The following is a 12,258-nucleotide window of genomic DNA, read 5'->3' on the forward strand; positions in this document are numbered from 1 at the left end:
GTGATGTCAGCCCAAGGGGAGGGGTTAGCGTTAACCCCCTCCTGGCCTCGACGCGCGCCCGCCCGGGCCCGGCCGCAGCCCGAGCGCACGCGCCTTCCAGCCCGAAGCAGAGGCGGATGGCGTGCTCGGGCCGCGGGGTCCGGCTCAGGACCCTCGCTTAGGAGCTGCCACTCGGCCGCCTTCCAGCCGGGGTGCGGGCTGGAGCGCGGGCTGCCCTCCTCTCCGCTGACAAAGGCAGGCAGTGACCCCTAGCGGCCGGCGGCGCCGAGGCTCGGCGGGTGGGGGTGGAGTTAGGACCCGGCCGGGGGCGGCGGTGGAGGAGCCGGCGGGATGGAGAATCCCGGCTAGCAGCTTTCGAGCTGGCGGGGCTTCTGCAAGCCCTCTGCTCCCACCCTGGCCCCATTTCACAGACGAAGAAACGAAGGCCCAAAGAAGAGTTCCTCCTGGGGCGGAACATGGCAGAGCTCGGAACAGAACCCAGGCTCCGGAGATCCCTCTCTGCACCGCTTGGACGCTCCACGGAGAGGCAGCGGTGCGCGGGGCGACTGGGAGCTGCCAGAGAAGTCGGTGGTGGGCAGGAGTGCGTGAGACGGGCCCACTGAGGTTTCTGGTAGAGTTTCTTTTCTAATCCCTGCTCCCTTCGGGGCTTCCTTTTCCAAAAATTGAAGCACCCCGCGCCCCGCCCTTGCCCAAACGGAGCCTGAAACCGAGCTCTCCTCCAGTTGCCAGGACCTTAGTTTTGAGACGTTTGTGGGATTCCCGCGAAAGCGGATCGTCCAGTCAGTGTCACTGGCAGGGCAGGGACTCTCCGCCCCATCCCGTTCACCACCCACCACATCCGGGTGTGGTAGGATTCCTGCCAAGGCGACTGCGCCCTCCGGGCCTGCCCTGCTCCCCTTCCTCTGGTCCTCCTATCCCCACTCCCTGCCCTGGGGGAGGAAGACAGACGGAGTTTGCCACCACGGAGAGCCGAATTCTCCCCCAGACCCTGGCCTGACACTGCTCCCTCTATCCTTTGCCCCGTCCTCTTAGGCGGGCCAGAGCAGAGGGGAAGTGGCTGTTTCTGATAACATGTAGATTCTGGTTCCTGACAGTAGGAGTGGCAGATGGAGGAGGGGCAAAGACAGCGCCACATTCCCACTGTTTGGGATCCGGCCCGGAGTGTCTCGGTTTCTCACTGAAGTAGTCAAATCTGGCACTCTCATGAAACACTCACCCACTCACTGTACGGTCTTTCACATTTAGCACATGTAACCTGGGGTTTCTTTGAATCAAAACACAGTGCCTGGCTTGAGGGTACAGAGACATCATCATTGCCCTAAAGGAACCCAATCTAGTTGAGGGGGTGGGGGAAGACAGACATAGACACAATATTTCATCCCATATGAATATTGTAAACATATATTTCATATGGGATAGTGGGGGTTTGGGTGTCACAGAAAAAGTGCCCAGTTTAGCCCCGGGTGGCATTAGTGTAAAGGCTTCAGGGAAGGGAACACAGGGGCTCGGTGAGTCATCTGTCAGACAAAAGTTAAGTGCTGGAGGGCAGAGACATTCAAGAGACTGGATTTAAGGTAGGGGGTCTGCACCAGGAAAGGAATGAGGGTAAGCAATAGTCAGGTGAGTAGAGGGCCTGCAAAGGATTGGCTGGACATAGCCTGAGCCTAAGACTTGAGGAAGGGAGAGGTCTGCAGATTCGTGAATCATGCCCGTAGCCGCTAGAAGGGGTTTAAACTGGGAACACCCTATCAAATTTAGTTTGTGGCAGCTGGGAATCTCCTATCTGGCTGCCGAGTGCCTTAAGGGCCAGGGCTAAGTTGAATTCACTGTGATGGCCTTCAGCTTGGTCCCTGGCACATTGTAGGAGCTGAAGGGATGGGTTTGAAGGGGCAATCCCAGATGTACCAATGTCTTCTTGTTCCCCGCTCTTACCCTCCCATCCTCTCCATCTTTGTTTATTTTATTTTTTTGAGACAGAGTCTTGCTTTGTCATCCAGGCTGGAGTACAGTGGTGCAATCTAAGCTCACTGCAACCTCCATCTCCCAGATTCAGGTGTTTCTCCTGTCTCAGCCTCCGGAATAGCTAGAATTGCAGGTGTGTGCCATCACACCCAGGGAATTTTTGTATTTTTAGTAGAGACGGGGTCTCACCATGTTGGCCAGGCTGGTCTTGAACTCCTGACCTCAGGTGATCCACCCTCCTCAGCCTCCCAAAGTGCTGGATTACAGGCATGAGCCACTGCACCTGGCTGCACCCTCTCCATATTTAGGTCAGGCTTCTTTGATCTTCTGATCTTAAATGACCTTCCAAAGAAAGTGTGGCCAGCAAGGAGGATGTGGCTGCCTGAGGATTGGTTGGGTGGAGAAGATGGAAACAAGTAAGCGATATAATATGGTTGTTCATTCATCGTCTTTAAACAAGCAGGGAAGATTGCTGGGGGAGGTGACATTTAACTGAGACCCTGAAGGACAGATCAGATTTGGACCAAAGGAGGCAGAAGAGAGAATCTTAGGTGGAAGGAACAGCTTGTACAAGAACATGGAGGTGTGTAGAGGTGGGAGGGGTGCCACCTGTGTCAGGACAGTAGGCAGTCGTCTGGTTCGTTTTGCATTTTAGTGATGTATAAGAGAAAGGGACAGGTAGGGCAAACAGAATGCAAAAGGTCCAGAAGGTTTCCTTTAGTGACAGGAAGAAACACAGGACCAAGCAGCAGGAGAGCAGGCTCTGGTTCTTAAGCTATAAACCCAGGACTCCCTCTTGCTGCTTTCCTCTTCCTAAACCACCATATTCCAATTCTGTTGATTCCTCCCGATGTATATATATTTTAAGTCTGGTGACATTGCTCCATTTCTCCTGTCATTACTCTAGTCCGTGCACTCGTGGTTTCTACCTGGTCCTTACAATACCCTCTGACAGTACAGCCAGTCCGAACTGAGGTGGGGAGTAAAATGTAATGGTCCAGCCCATGGAAACTCTGGCGAGCTAATGTGCCTGGATTGGAATTCTTAATCTCCAGCTCTGACGCTCAGTAGCTGTGTGTCCTTGGGCAAGCAGCTTAACTTCTCTGTGCTCAGGTTCCTTCTCTGTAAAACAGGCAGAAATAAGAGCACCTCTTGAAGTTGTGAGGATTAAATGAACCAAACATGTTAAGTGCATGGAACAATGCCTGGTGTACAGGAAAACTGTTTAAAGTATTAGTCATCATTATTATTGCCACCTGTCTCCCCACATCCAGTTTTGCTTCTTTCTGAAAATGGTTTATATGCATTTTACAAAAATGATAGAGTTTCCACATGCCCTTCATTCAGCTTCCCTGAATGTTACCATCTTATAGAACCATGGTACATTTATCAAAACCAAGAAATTAGCATTAGTATAATACTATTAACTGAACTACAGAATTTATTCAGATTTCCCCAGGTTTTTTCCTGCTAATGTCTATTTTTTGTTCCACAATTTAATCCAGGATACAACGTTACATTTAGCAGTGGATTATCTTCAAATGCAGATGGTCAGGTCTCCACACCCAGGAAGCATGTTTTGGCCTGCACTCTGAGACCAGTGTTCGGTCCTCGACAAGGCCTAAGGGCCCATGCCTGCTTCTGCAGCCTCATCTCACCCTGCTCTGGGCTTCAAGTAGGAGCCACTGGGATTTCCAATCATCAACATCACCTCCTCTCCCTTCTCTCAAGCTGTTCCATCTGTACCAACACTCTTCCCTTCTTTTTGGCCAGCTGCTTATCCATTCGGGCTCAGCTTACATGTGTTACTTCCTCACAGTGGCCCACTCAGCCCTTCAGACTGGGTGAGTCTCCTGCTATAGGCTTTGCATACTTGGGACCACTTTAGAGACGGTTTATTGTGCCTGATTCACTCCCCATTAGACTATCAGCTCCTCTAGGGCAGGGATCATGCTTCTTTTGATCTCTGCTGTATCTCTACTATGTAGAATATGCCTGGTACCTGATAGACTTTTAATGAAAATGTGTCAATTAACTCACATCCTGTGCCACTTTCTACCAATCACTTCCCCTCGCTGGACCTCAGTTTTCTCACCTGCAGACTGAGGAATTTAATTTGTTCACTGATTTTCCAATTGTGTTTGGAAACCCTAGAATTTCTGGGGCTCAAGAGGAGCTACATTTAAAGAGCATATGTTTTCATGTGCTTCAAAATTGGGCTTCTGAGAAAGATCTCTCTTAATGGATTTTGAAGATTCTGCTGCTTAAAAAGGTTTGAAAACCTGACAGATTATTATATATTATGAATTACATATAGTTGCCTGATTTTGCAACTCCATTATTTTTATTTATTTATTTATTTTTGCAGGCAGTGGTGAGCCATTGAAGGTTTCTGAACAGGGAAGCACTTATTGGGAGCTGTCAGAGCTGTGCTTCAGGAGATGAATCTGGCAACAATGTGGGTAGGATGGACAGATGATGATTGGTCAGTGGAGGAGGAGGGGAGCCAGGAGAGAGGGTTGTCATGGAAGCCAAGTGAGAAGAGAATTTAATAGAGGAGGAGGAAGAGGTTGCTAACAGTGTCTGATGCTGCAGAAAGCAGGTGGGGATCAGAAGGGGTCTTTGGAAGCAGTGGCAAAACCACGAGTGACCTTTGATAGTGATGTTGGTGACCAGGCAAGGGCTGAACCCAAATCAAAATGGGAGGAGGAGCAGCTGAAAGGTGAAAAGGCAGAGGCAGAAGGTACCCTCTCTGCTTTTGAGAAGTTTGGTGGCGGACAGAACTAGCAAGGTGGATGAGAAGCTGCGAGAGGGTTAGCAAGACAGACCGAGAGGCTTATTTTCTCCTTTTTCATTAGAAATCAAAAGCTACCGAGCATCTTGTAGTCAGGAGAAAAAAAGCTAGTGGACAGTGAGGGAGTAGAGACGCAAGTAGAAGAAGTGAAATAGGGTGTCATTTATGGAGCAAGCCCTGTGGGGGGGGGGCACTGAGAGTGGGAAGGGGTCAGCCTTGGAAAGGAGAAGACCCATTTTTCTCTAAGCCTGGAGGGAAGGTGAAGAGAGTAGTGAAGGTGGAAGTTTTGGGGTGGAGTAGTGAAGGGGAAGTTTATCATGTCATTGCAGCGTAGTGAGAGCTGACGTTATCTGCACAGAGAGGTTGGAAGGTGGCTTCAGATTTCACAGTTGAGAAGGCCAACAGGAGTATAAGGGGGGTGTGACCACCAAGCTTCCAGAATCTACAGGGAGAAAGAAGCAAACATCATCTGTGTGTCTTCACGGGGAAAAGTCAGGACCAGTAGGTATATTTTTGGGGAAGTAGATTTCAGTTTAGGCAAGGCTGTTCAGGGATCTTAGTTGACCGACAATGGAATGACCTCCCAGTCACTTTTCAGACTCAGGCTGCAGGCCCATTCATCAGGCATGCTGTGCATGGGCTTCTTGCCCTGGCATGGAGTGTGGATGCGACGAGTTCCATGCTCCCTCCTGGCTCCGAGACTTGATGACTGCAAGAATGACAGCCCGCTTGAAGAATGGGCAGTTGGGCTCACCTTTCTCACCGACCTCAGGACTGGAGGCATGAGGGGGGCAACTAGAAAAGAGTTCAGCCCTGGGGAAGACGCCATCCCTAGGAAACTCTCCTCTGAGCCCTCCCTTGGCTTCCACAGGCTCTTTCAGAGAGACAGCTGTTGAGCTTGGAAAAGGCCCAAAGTCAATACAATAATGACTTCCCCTCCCGGCTATATCCCAGGCCCCTCTGTGTCATTCAGAAATTGGCTAATAAAGTTCACTTTGATATGAGAGGAGCCCTATTAAGAATTCTCCAAGATTCCCCAATCCCCTGAAATCTGTCAATAGGAGAAGATATGTTGGCGTGGTATGCTGGATGGGGGTCACCCCTTCTGTGTCCCTAGTCCTCACCCTGGGGTCAGTTGAGGCTGAGAGCAAGGGGAGAAGAAAGAAGGAGGAATCCGTGAAGAAAGTCTGGCTAAAGTCTTAGCCAACCCCAAAAAGGACCCACCTGGCATGGCTACCCCTTTGCCCTAACTTGACGGGCCAACCTCACCCCAGGCAGTGCTCCCAGGTTAGGTGGGAAACCACAGCACCTAATTACTATGATCATCACACTGGTGACTGTGGTGATTATGATGGTGCCTCTATCCCACAGTGCTTAGCAGTATTTAATTACTGTTATTCCAATGGAGATCACTGCAGAGCCTTGGCTGCCATTGCTCTTGCGGATGGAGCAACTATACACAGCTGCACCCACTCCTCAGTCCAATGATCCACCGTGTTGAAGTGCTGCCAAGATAGTTAGCAGACACCAGCCTCTTCCTATGGGCCATGGTGTCCCAGGGATCTGCATGGCATTTGGGGCTGGAGCTCTGAGCAGTGAGAGAAAGGCTCCAGTGCCATCTTGAACCATCCAACTCTCCGGAAAGAAGGGAAATTGATCTATGCCCTATGTCTATGGTCAGAAGGCCCTCGATATACGCCTGTGAATCACTGTAACCCAAATCCTGAAGAATTCTCAATGTGCATAGAGGTGGCATTCCTGATTAGGGATGGGAACACTTAAAACTCAACAGTGGTACTGAGAAGAGGGTTTCATCGAGGATCCGCGTAGACCAGAGAGCTTAGGTCATGAAAATGGGAAGGGACGGAGTGGAGCTTCCGCGTGGAGCATACCTTATGTAGAAAGACAAAAGGAAAAGGGGCCTTGAGAAAGGAAGATATTCAACCTCCCACCCATACTCTCTTTCCTTTGATGATGCCCTTATATTCAGGGGTGGGTATTATGGTCAGGATAATTATCAGGATGGACTACTTGTCTAGAGGAACGAGATTTTTCTGGCAAGTTACATGGAAACCAAGGAATAGAATGTATTATTAGGGAAGAACGGAGTTCCTGGATCAGCCCAAGCCCAGCAGAACAAGCTCAGGGTGGACGCCTGCCTGGGAGTGGGGAGATGAAATAGGGGCTATAGAGCTGGGGGTCTTACCTTTTTGGGCCTCAGACCTTTTCAGGATCTGATGAGCACTATGTCTTTCCCCAAAAACTGCACATACGCACAAGGACAGTGTCTGCATGGCAACCTGATGAAGCCCAGCTGGGGCCTTGAGTTAGAATCCCTGCTGAAGAAGGAGTGCTTTGGGAGGGAGGCAGCCCTGAGCCCAGACTCCCTGTGATCTGGGCTAATGAAGGATGCTAGTGACATGGAGAGTCCCAAGCAGCGAGGAAAATCCAAGCCAGACTTTATAATGTGAAGTGAAAAGAACAAGTATTATCCATAGACTGCACTACAATTCTGTAAAAATAGGCACTTATAAAGAGAAAAATGTAAAGGCGACATGGAGAAATGAAAATAATTTGTGGGTGAAGAGTTTTTATTTTATTTAAAATTTACTTTAATATCATTACAAAGCTACTTTAATAATAGATTTTCTTCTATATTGTGTAAAGTACTTTTCCTGTAGAAATGAGCTTTTGAATTATATTTGATGTAAGTTAATATTAATGCCCTGTGCTTCCTGAGTACATGTTTCCAGAAAGAGGTGATCCAGGAGGCTGCCAAGTGACCTGCAGGTGACATCCAAAGGGTGGACAATGCCTATGCCGGTAACTGCATTCCGAGGAACCTGAGACCACACACTGCTCAGGAGGCAGCCGATGCTGTGTTCTGCAGTTAGGTTTGAGTCCTGGACCTGCCATTCACTAACCATGAAACCTGGATTTTACCTGGGCTGAGGAGGGGGCGGTTCCCAGGACATGGGACTTTCAGTGCTGAAACTGGGAAGCTCCTGAGCAAAGTGGGACAAGTTGGTCACCCTATTAATGGGCTATTAATACCTCTCTGAGCCTCAGTCTTCTCACTTGTGAGATGGCATTGGTGACTCCTGGGATCTTTGTAAAAGCATTTTGTATGCCGTTTTCACACCTGTTGGGGATGATGATTATCATTGGTGGGGTGGGATGGAGGAGGGGGAGTGGGGAAAGGGGTGTTTCTCCCCAGCCTTGAGGCTTGAGAGACCAAGAGCCTGTCTGGATGGATACTATGATTTGTGTATGGAGAGCTTAAGACAACTAGTCTCTCACAACTGGCTTTCAAGAATAATTCATTCAAGAAATATGTATGAAGCACCTACAATCAGGTCTGTGCTAGGCATCTGGATATTCTGCGAACAGCTGCAACATGCTGTCTTCCTTCCTGCAACCAAAGTCTAACAGGGAGGCAAGGGTCCATCAGGAAGCAGACGGCAGGGTCTTTGGGAATGTCAGGTATGCAGGGACCCTTCCCTGGTCTAGGGTGTCAGGAAGGGTCAGGACGTGTTCCTGCAGAGATGAGCAGAGCCCCCTTGAGGGGTGAGGACTGTCTGGCCAGGGATGCCATGTTGTAGAGAAATCAGGCACAGGAGAAGGCAGCAAGAAGGCCCAGAGGCTGGGTGCTCCAAAGGACTGAGAATAGTTCCTTCAGTCTGACTGGTGCAGTGCAAGAGGAGAGTGAGAGACAGGGGTGTGGGGAGTCACAATGCCCATGTCATGTGGGCCTTTGTGCTATACTATGGAGTCTGGACTTCATCCTAATAATCCTGAGGGTGGTAGGGAGCCGTGTGTGATAGGGCTGTAGCAGAGCAAGCGTGTTTTATACCTGGCCACTCAGCAGCCCCAACCCCTATTGTGCTCAGATGGCATTCCCAGGCCAGGCACTGGTTTGTCCTGTTAGGCCCAGGTCCTTTGGGCTCTCTGTCTCGCTCTAAGGCTCTGAGCCTAGCCCATCTGTGGAGCGCTTCTGCAGCTCCAAACCTGGTATAGTCAATCTGGACATTCCCCTGGCAGGGGTCTGCTGCCTGGCACAGGCTGTGACTCCAGAAAGCAGAGTGGCACCCCCTCCCAAGCATGCTGCTGTCACCACAGTGTGTCTGTGTGGGTTTGATGGCTGCGTGGGGATGGTGCTCAGGGCATGCTGGGGGCTCATGCAGCCCAGGCAGCTGATAACTAACAAACAATTGCGCTAATCGGCCCAGGAACAGGGAGGCAGGTGTGCACCCCCATTCATGTGAATGCACACACGACTTGCACACATATTCAGATTCACTGACATTTATGCCCATCCTTTCATTGAAACTCAAGCGAGCACATGGAGAGATTCCCTGCTACCTGGATGAGATGAATAGGCATTGCATTACTTTACATCCCATTACCTTCATCAGAGACGTGCCCCTCCCCCACTAAACATGGATGTCACAAATGCTCTATACAATGCCTCACACAGATGCCTGCATACCTACACTGGCCCAGACCCCTTCTCATGTTTTTACAAACACGTTACAAGAATTAAAAAGGAGCATCCATATCAAGTGTCTAGTACAATGCCTGGTACATAGAACCATTATATTCTATCTTAATATGCTATTATCATACTAAGATACTTTAATGTGTGCACATGTACTGATGCACTCATAGACACACACATTGCCCCATACACTCTTTTAAACCCAGGTGCACACACAAGAGCTCTACCCTTCCACCAACTGGCACATACACTCCCATGTGTGCAAACGAGCTCACTCTCAAAGATGTGCAGGTTGCTATAATGTGCTTTCCCATTTGCACCTACACACAATCACCGCCACAATAATAATAATAGCAAAACCAGGGTGGATGATTGCTTCATATTTTTCAAAGGGCTTTCAGGCCTGTAATCTCATTTGATCCTCACAGCAGCCCTGTGAGATGGGTGGGTGGAGCGGTCATTATTACCCCAGGTTTATAGTTGAAGCAACAGAAGCCAGAAGCGTGAAATTTGCCGTCTGGGAGGTGCCTGAAACTCAGATCTGACTTCTCGGTAGTGAGCTTCCCGTGCATATCCGACAACGTCCAGCTCTCACTACGGAAAGCAGCAGCCAGGGCAGGGGCCTGCTAGATTCTTGATTCCTGGTCAAAACATTTTCCTGAGTCAACCCCAGCTGAGAAGTGGAAATTGGAGGCTGATAAAGGGAAACCGCCATCATTAGAAATCCCATAAAGTCTCATTTACAACTCCCTGTCAGATGAAAGGAGCAATTGACTGCGTTGGAGGGAAAAGCAAATACTGATTTCCTTTAGGACTGCCCAGCCTCAGACAGCTGGTCCTGGAAGGTCCTGAGGGTGGGGGGATCCTGTCCCATCTGGGCTGTCCCCAGCTCTGTGCACTTTCTTTCCCCTCTGCCTAGGCCTGCCGGGGGGTCCTTAAGCTCTAATTTGAGGAGAAGGGAGGAGAAAAGGACAAATAAGGCTCTCCCCTTCCCTTGCATCCCCCTCTGCTCCCATACCCAAGAGAAGAGTGGGAGCTTCCCTCTTCTCTTCTGCTTGAGCCTTCGGGAAAGGTTCAGAACCTTGTCTCCTACCTGGCTGGGCCAGAAATGAGGAACAGGTTGCAGGCCCTCCTCCACCTGACCTGCCAAGTCCATATAGGCTGCGGCCTTAGATCCAACAACTTAGAAAGGTAATGAGGGCAGCTTCCTTCAAAGGGCCGTGTTCAGTGGGGAAGTGCCCTGATGATGAATGGAGTGATGGTCCCTTAATCTGCTTCCGATGCTGCTGCTGCTTCACTCTGGTCTCACCATTATTGTGTGCCTTAGTCTCTCCATCTGCAAAATGGGAATAGCAACACCAAACTTACAGTGCCACTGTGAGGTGTGTAAAGCGCACAGCACAGTGCCTGGCACGGGACCCACGGTGTCAGGCCCTGTCCCCTGCCCAGGCAGCTTCTGGAGGAATGCCTCCACTGCGAGGGCTGGAGGGGTGGTGTGGCAAGAGTTGCCTCCCCAGCTTCCTGGGTGTGCCAGCTCTGGCTGGGAGGGAGGGGCAAGGAAGGGACATCTGTTTGACACTCTTATCAGCATCCATTACCTGGTGTGTATTTTCCCAGGAGCTGATTACATTACAGCATGTGTTGATAAACATTTGGAGTCAGAGTACAGAGGAAACTGAGCAGAATGTTAATCGGGTGGTGCTTTGGTCAGGGGATGCTGAGAAAGGGCTGGCTGTGATAAGCTGGGAGTGGTGATCAGGGCCCCGATCTGGGGGCTTCTTCACCTGCCCAGCCCCTTTCTCTTTCTGATCTCCCTCCACCCAACTGCTCTGGCCCTAGCAGGGCATCCAGATATGATCCCAGAGAGGTATGGGACTTGGGCCTGACAGAATTATGGTGTCCAGTCTCCGTTCTCCCATAAACTGGCTCTTGGCACTCTGTGTCAGTCTCTTACCTCCCCGGGCCTCAGTCTCCTCCTCTGTAAAGTGGGCTTAACCATCACTCCACAGAGTGGACCAAAGGTAAAAGGAGAAACCATGCCCCATGTCCTACATATAAAATTAAGTACTTGGTCTCAGGGCTCTTTTCCTGTGGTCCCCAGTTTACCCCCCAAAAATGGTCACTCTTGCCTGGACTGTTGCTCAAATGTTAGACAACTGCTCTTACTTCTATTTTGAACTGGAAGTGGGTTTATGTTCTTCATAAGGCAAACACCCCTACTTCCAACCCTAGTTAGGGCAGGAGCAGGCAACCCAGGATGAGGGCTGACTCTTCCTCCCTTTTTCTACACCTGTGCACGTGCATGACAGCTGTAGCTAGATAATTATTTGTGTAGTTATCTGCCTGATGTCTTTCTACCCCACTAGTCCATAAACTCCCTGAGGACAGGTCACAGTTGAGTGTCTGCAGTCCAGCCCAGAGCCTGGCACTGGTGGGAATGGATGACTCTCCCCATCTGATTGGTCTGGAGCAGAATGGTCAAGATAACCTGACTTAGGGTTCTGTGCTGTCAAATTCCACGATTGTTTCTGAACTCAGAGCCCTGGATATAGCTCTCGCTTGGTCTTTGGCATAGATGACCTTGGATTCACTTTTCCTGTGGGGTATCTCTCTAGTCTCTCTGAGGTTGTGGGCATTTAAGGATGTGCACCTGTCCCTCTGCCCAACTGTCCAATTTAGTGGGCATGGACAAATACACAAATGAATGAAACTGTGGGAATGCTGCTCCCACCTCCTCTCTGCCTTGGAGAGTGGGCACCTGCTCCCCCTAGCCCACCTCCAGGTGCCCTGGGTGCCTGGGACCCTGTGGGCTGCCTGGAGTCAGGATGGGCACAATGCCACCTAGTGGTTGCGGGCTCAGGGGAGCGCGTCCCAGTCCTTCCCTGTGTGGGACCCAAGATCCCCTTATTATTTATTGGCCTTAATCTCTAGGTCCACAGAGAGTGGAGACCCTTGGGGAGTGTACTCTTATCGGGGTATGGGGAGTCCTGCCCGATGGCCATCA

General features: G+C 50.3%; 1 long non-coding RNA gene across 1 annotated transcript; it reads left to right on the top strand.

The window, feature by feature from the left end:
- Positions 1-3,282: 3,282 nt before the first annotated feature.
- On the top strand, positions 3,283-7,355 carry LOC108300653. Its single transcript, XR_001823524.2, has 3 exons — positions 3,283-4,234; positions 4,331-4,420; positions 5,355-7,355. It is a non-coding gene; the product is annotated as an uncharacterized LOC108300653 (long non-coding RNA).
- Positions 7,356-12,258: the final 4,903 nt, after the last annotated feature.

The sequence above is a fragment of the Cebus imitator genome, unplaced genomic scaffold, assembly GCF_001604975.1.
Source record: "Cebus imitator isolate Cc_AM_T3 unplaced genomic scaffold, Cebus_imitator-1.0 Scaffold28, whole genome shotgun sequence".
NCBI lineage: Eukaryota > Metazoa > Chordata > Mammalia > Primates > Cebidae > Cebus > Cebus imitator.